Here is a 7,424-nt window from a genome sequence, read left to right on the forward strand (position 1 = left end):
TCCAATCTCCGTTTTTATTTTTATATCATGGTGTGAACTTTAATTATGTGTCAAAGCTTTAAAGCAGTGGTTCCCAACCTTTATTGGGTTGTGACCCCATTTTTATATCACACACATCTGGATTCCCAGAGATATTTTTTCCCATATTAAATGTAATAATTGTTATAGTGAGTTATAAATATAGAGTTGGTGCTCAAAGTGACGAGATGCACCAGCTCAGATATTTTTATACTGTTTTAACTAGATTTAAATTTGATAAAGTGAAAGTATTGAATAAATAATTAAGATTGTGTGGTGTAATTTAAAACTATATTTTTTTTATCTTTTATCAGCTTCTGGACATTTCAGGCGACCCCACATGGGGTCACGACCCCAGGGTTTAAAAAGCCACTAAATGATCTATAAATCAGGCTGAATGTTTGACTCCAATAGAAAACAATGAGATGTTTACAGGCAGTGGGGCCGTGTGACATCATCAATCACATGATTTAAAGATTGAGGAACACAGGCTGTAAAACTATAAAGTATTCCTATTTATAAAAGGTAATTAAACAAATATGGTTCATAATAATGTGTTAGACATACAGTAGATCTAACGACATTTAGAAGGTTTTAGGACAGATTTCTAAGAACAGGAGGAATCCTTTAAAGACAAACAGTTATTGATTAGTGAACGTTGACCTTCAGTGTGAGTTCATCTCAGATGTTGGTGTTTCTCAGTCACTGAGCCCTGGCCTCGTTCCAACTATGTGATCTGACAGACGGTGCACGGAGGATCCCTGAGGGCGCGCACGTGTCCTCACACACTACCACTGGTCCGTTCCACGTGTGTGTGTGTGTGTGTTGAAAGCACATGAGGACAGCAGTGTAGAGTTATAAACTCCATAAACAGATTCTTCTGGAAGCACATCATCACCTCCTTTACAGACATTATTAGATCAACACGTGTCACAAACATTTTCTGATCAAAATGTGAAACGTTCATTTTTCCACAACTTTAAAGTGTAACTAAACCCTGAGGTTATGTTTGACCTGCCACGAGGAGGGAAATTAAGAAAAGCCTTGATTATGGGTGTGGCTCCTGGATCAGTTAAGCCACGCCCACTCTATACTACAAACTTTCCATAGAACAATCATTGCTATGTTAATGAGCTACTCACTATAGCTCTTTATTCACTATTCTCTCAGTCACACATATTGTAGATCCACAGGTGATAGTTTTTATAGGAGGGGGCGGGGCTATCAGTGACGCATCATGGTCCAGTGTTGGTATTGTATAACATATATTTATGCATGTTATACAGGACCAAGTATTTATTTTTTATTTCTGTCACAGTATTCATGCAAACCTATGATGAACATTTAATGTAATATTATGAAGTAAACTCCTTATACGTCATCGACCAATTTAAAAACTGTGCGTTTGTTAGAAGCTAAAAGGAAAAACTGACTGAAATCTAATCTAAAACACACAATAATCACACTGAGTTGACTGTAAACACCAGATGATGTTAGTCTGACTGTGAATAAATCAGAACTGTAAAAAAACAATAACCAGGCAAAGCTTGTATTTGTGGTCATTTTTCATTTGTGTGACTGTTCGTTCACAAACACCTTAACAACAATAGAAAAAACAGGTTACATATATTTAATGTAGTTTGAGTTTATTCAATGATTGACAATTACAGTAAAACTCACAAAAATTTGATTAAAATCACACTAAAAGTTCACTAAAAACACAAATCTAACTAATATCTAAAATGACATAACACTCTGACTGTAAATGAAGACATTTATCAGAACTGTAAAAACTAAGAACAGAGACAAAAGAAGGCGTATTCAGGTGTGTGGTGTGGGCGGAGCCAAACCCAGTTTAACCTGCAGACAAACAAAGGTTCTGTTGTGACGTGTGAGTTTATTTTTATTTGATCTGTAGTTTGTTCTCAGCTCTTTGTTAAACAGTTACAGTAATAGTATATGTTTGTGGGTCAAAGTACAGGAATAAGTCCAGTCTTGTCACAGTGACACGTGCACACTTCACGTGTGTTTGGGTTGATAAGGGGGAGGAGTTTAAAGTGCTGGAAAAACACCTTCAATGAAAAGTCCCTGTCAGCACAGCAGGGAGTCACATGGTTGCCTAGCAACGTTCATCATCATCATCTTTGTTCATCCCAAATAGGGCTGAACAATTTTGGAAAATAATGTAATTGCAATTTTTCCCTCAATATTGTGATTTAATTTTCAACAAACATAATCTATGTAACGTGTTTTAATAAACAATATCAGATGTATTCTTATAGACTAGGCTTATGTTTAGATAAAGGAAAATGAAGCATGAATTAATATTAAAGAGTTTATTTATCTACTTTAATTACAGTTGTAAACTTAAATATTTTAACAGTGATCATTCATCACCACAACGTAACAAAATCCTTCCAAACAGAATTAAAAACTAAAGTGCAGGAAAAGTAAGGAGAACAAATATAAAATAAACACTTATATGCTCTTATTAAACCTTAAGAAGGAAACTAAACTTTTTGAACACGAATAAAAATATTATATTCACTGCCTGCAGTTGACTTTCAGGCCATACATACATTTCATAAATAAAACAATATGTTAAATGTCAGCACATTGACAGAGAAGCTCATTTCACATCCATAGTTTAGGAAGAATAAATAACTGATACTAATCTATCAGTCCATGAAACTCTGTCCACGTTTAACAATGATGAAATAATGAATAAAATACTATTTATCTATTATTATTATTATTATTAAGACAGAATAGGATCAAATAAACAGGATGACCTTTAGCTTCCATCAGAGTCCAGTAGTTTATATAATATATATAACAGTAAATTATCAATATATCAACATGTTTTCTGTCATTTTGTGTCATTGTTGTTGTTTTATGAGTTAAAGTTGTTGTCTAGTGTATCTAATGTCCTTTTGTGTGTATTATGAGTATTTTTTTTTAAATCTTTTTTGTTGTCGCTTTGTGTATTTTTGTGTACATTCTGTGCATTTTAACTGTTGTTTTGTGTATTTTTGGTGTTATTTTGTCTATTATCTTGAGATTCATATCACTTCCAATTTCTTGAATAACATTTTTTGGTGGATTTGTCTTGGGGAGTCGCACAGAATTAGACCGAGGGCCGCAAATGGGCCCCAGGCTGCCAGTTGCCTATATCTGGTTTAAATGTTCTAACAGTTGAAATCAATCAGTGGAACATGAACAATGAACAACAGACGTTAAGAAGCTCAGAGCAGTTCATACGCTCTCTTTTATGGCCTTGTTTCCTCTCAGCTACTCGTGTTCATCTATATTTAGTGTGGATCAGACCTCCATGCTCTACATTCAGCTCCTCCTTTTACTCTCTGTGCAGGTTAATGTCAGGCCTCGCTCTGCTGCTGCTGCTGCTGCTGCTGCTGCTGAGCACACACACACACACACACACACATATATATATATATATATATATATATATATATATATATATATATATATATATATATATATATACCATTTTCCCTCATCCACACTGTGGAACACTTGATGATGCCATTATTTCTCCCAGAGTCAACAGCTCAATGTTGACAGATAGTCATGGTAATCCTGAGTTTACTACGTTACTGTGACCGGAGCGTGTTGGTGGAGGTCTGCACTCTCTGAGTGCTTTTCTACTTCTAAATATTCTAATTCTGATTTATTAAAGGAGGTTAAACTATAATCACTAACCAGCAGGTTATTAAGGAAGTAAAAGTCAGTATGTTTTAATTTAGTTTATCACTTCCTGTTACTTCCCTGTCACTTCCTGTCTGTGCACATGTGTGAGTCGTTGACAGCTCTGCTCAGTGTCAGTAACTAAACTTTTTGTGTGTTTATCAGCTTCAGTCGTTCCTTTCTGATCAATATTAATATAATAATATTATTGATCTTTGTCCTTTTCACACTCTGATCAGTAGCTGATTGATGAGTTTCATTCTGTGTTTGATTGTTTTTAAACTCCTGCTGACGGTAAATATGGAACTAAATATTAAATAAATATCTGAGGAAAACATGATGATTACATAATCAGATCTGCTGCTGCCTCTAAAATAGATATAGAGAGATTTAACAGGAGGATCAGAAAACATGACACACACACACACACACACACACACACACACACACACGCACACACACACACACGTTAACCAATGAGAAATGAGCTGAAACATAATCACAGACAGCTGCAGGAAGTGCACACTCTAGGGCTAAATAAGAACGTGTGAAGCTCAAAGCTTTTATTTTGGAGGTCTGGAAACTCTAGACAGCATCACAAACATCACACACTAATACACACTAATACACACACAGCTTTTGTTCATCGGTAATTCCACAGAGGAGATGTGTGAGAATAACTTTCACTTTTTACTGAGCGTTGACTCTTCCAATAAAACATTTACTTTGATATTAAAATATAAAAACAAATACAAAAAGCAGATCTAATAAAATTATGTTAAAACATAGCAAATAAAGAGTATTCGGAAACTTTTTGTACAACCTAGAAAAAATGCTTTTTTTCCAAAGGCAGATTTTTGTTTTTGTATGTTTTAGAATAAATAGGAAATATAGAAACGTAGAATAGAAATATAGTTTGTTATTATTATTATTATTATTATTGTTGTTGCAAAACTCAAACATATATTTAAAACAGAATAGAATAGCTTTATTTGTCATTGCACATGTTACAGAGCAACAGAGCAATTGAGGGGAGGGGTCTAGGGCAGAGAAGAGGAAAAGGATTTCCAGCTGCTGGGGGGCGAGGGCGTGCAGCCTGTTCTAGGCTCTCACTGTAGCTTGGAGGGGAGGGGTGGCGGACAGAGGGGTTGAAATATAATCCATTCGTTCGTTTCTGAAAACAGTCAGATGACGCGTGATGACCTTAAATAAATCCAGTTCAGAAACAAAATCTCCAGGTGGCAGTGGTGGAGAGGGGGGTGGGGGGTGATAAGATGAGACAGCCTTGGATAGCTGGCTATGGAAGCCAAAAGAAAATCAGCAATGTGTTTTTGATTTAGCCCTCTGTCTCTCTGCATGAATCCAATTCTGCGTAAACGTTCCAAAAGCAGCTCCTGCTGGTTTTGACTTCATTCATCACATGAGTGTTGAGAGCCTTACTCTATCCTTCACTAATCACTGGCAGCCTTCACAAAACTGTCGCCAAAGTAATACAGACTTTACGATAGGTCAGAAAGCTGCCAGCTCCAATCAGCAGCATACTGTACCTGCTACCATCAGTTAAATCATGTAGATGTCCTCCACGTCTTCCATGAAAATAATCAACACAGTTTGAGTTACATCAACAATTTTAATGCACTCATTAAATACATCAAAGTGTAAAATAATCCTCATCACTAATAATTATAAACACTGATTAAAGGAAAATTTTAATAGAACTAAACTCATTCTGAAGCATTCATTGATTGGTCGACAGAGGTCACATGATGTGTGAATTTAAAGCTTTTTCACCAAAATAAAAAGTGTAATAAACATTTCCTGTGTGTTTTTAGGAAATATAAGTCTTTATATTTTATATATACTTTATATAAAACTAATGTATTCATAATATAAAGAGATTTTTCTGCAAATAAACGCTAAGAATGATAATGTTGGATCTGTTTTTGTTAACTCTACTTTAACATGGCTAGTAATCACATGTTAGAATGTAAACTCTAAAATGCTTTATTATGATGACTAATGATGACTAATACACACTCAGTCACGTTCAGCTCAGGTTTGAAACGTCCACATTCTTCATCTCCTACGTTGAACTTTCCAACAGGAAGTTTCACACTTTGACATGTATTATTTATGTTACGTCATATTAAAAACATTAGTGCTTTTCTAGTCTTTAAATGTAGCACAATCATCACTTTAAATGTTTTAAAACCAACCATCTGCCTCATGAAGCTACAGTGAGTCATCAGGGCCTCCCACACTGCTCTGAGCATCCAACGCTGCATCCAACACTGCATCCAACGCTGCATCCAACACTGCATCCAACGCTGCTCTGAGCATCCAACGCTGCATCCAACACTGCATCCAACGCTGCATCCAACACTGCATCCAACGCTGCTCTGAGCATCCAACGCTGCATCCAACACTGCATCCAACGCTGCTCTGAGCATCCAACGCTGCATCCAACACTGCATCCAACGCTGCATCCAACACTGCATCCAACGCTGCTCTGAGCATCCAACGCTGCATCCAACGCTGCTCTGAGCATCCAACGCTGCATCCAACACTGCATCCAACGCTGCTCTGATCATCCATCTATTCCACCAGGTCCTCCGTCTAGTCACAGTAAACCTTCACTGCAGTGTTTCACACAATCAAACACAGTGTGTGTGTGTGTGTGTGTGTAACACCAATTTAACACCAGTTTAGCACCAGTTTAACACCAATTTAACACCAGTTTAGCACCAGTTTAACACCAATTTAACACCAGTTTAACACCAGTTTTGCACCATTTTACAACCAGTTTGGCACCAGTTTAAAACCAATTTAGCACCAGTTTAGCACCAATTTAGCACCAGTTTAAAACCAATTTAGCACCAGTTTAGCACCAATTTAGCACCAGTTTAAAACCAATTTAGCACCAGTTTAGCACCAATTTAGCAGCAGTTTAACATCAGTTTGGCACCAGTTTAGCACCAGTTTAGCAGCAGTTTAACAACAGTTTGGCACCAGTTTAGCACCAGTTTAAAACCAGTTTAGCATCAGTTTAGCACCAGTTTAACACCAGTTTAGCACCAGTTTAGCACCAAAGCACTGTGATATAGCACAAAGAGTGTAATTGTCATTGTCATTGTGATTATTTCTAAATGTGATTAAGGTTAAGCCTAATCTTTCCGCGTCAGATGTTTGAGACTAAATGTGTTATTTTGAAGCAGAAACTCTTTAAACTAAAATATCAGTGACATTTATTGTTTAAAAAGTAGGACATGATATTGGTAATTTTGTTTTTATTTCCTGTTTAAAGAATGGTGAACTATAATATTTTTAACCTCTGGAATAATGTTTAATGTAACTTTAACTTTGAGCTAAACTGTCCCAAGGGCCCAATAATTTACTCTGGATGGCCGGATTTGGCCCACAGGCCTCAAGTTTGAGTTTGACAGCTGTGCTTTAAGCCGAGTGTGAATAGACGTTGGATGTCTTTGAGTTCACGAGAGAAACGTGAGACAATGAAAAGTTTAGCTGGAGTTTAAAAGTTCCTCAGATACACGGAAACAAATGTAAACTGGATGAGAAACACCTCAGCACATGGAGGAGGAGTCAACATAACACACACACACACACACACACACACACACACACACACACACACACACACACACGCCTGTCTGAATGTAGATCACATTGCTTTGAAACAC

Source organism: Gouania willdenowi, chromosome 9 (genome assembly GCF_900634775.1).
Source record: "Gouania willdenowi chromosome 9, fGouWil2.1, whole genome shotgun sequence".
In the NCBI taxonomy this organism is placed as follows: domain Eukaryota; kingdom Metazoa; phylum Chordata; class Actinopteri; order Blenniiformes; family Gobiesocidae; genus Gouania; species Gouania willdenowi.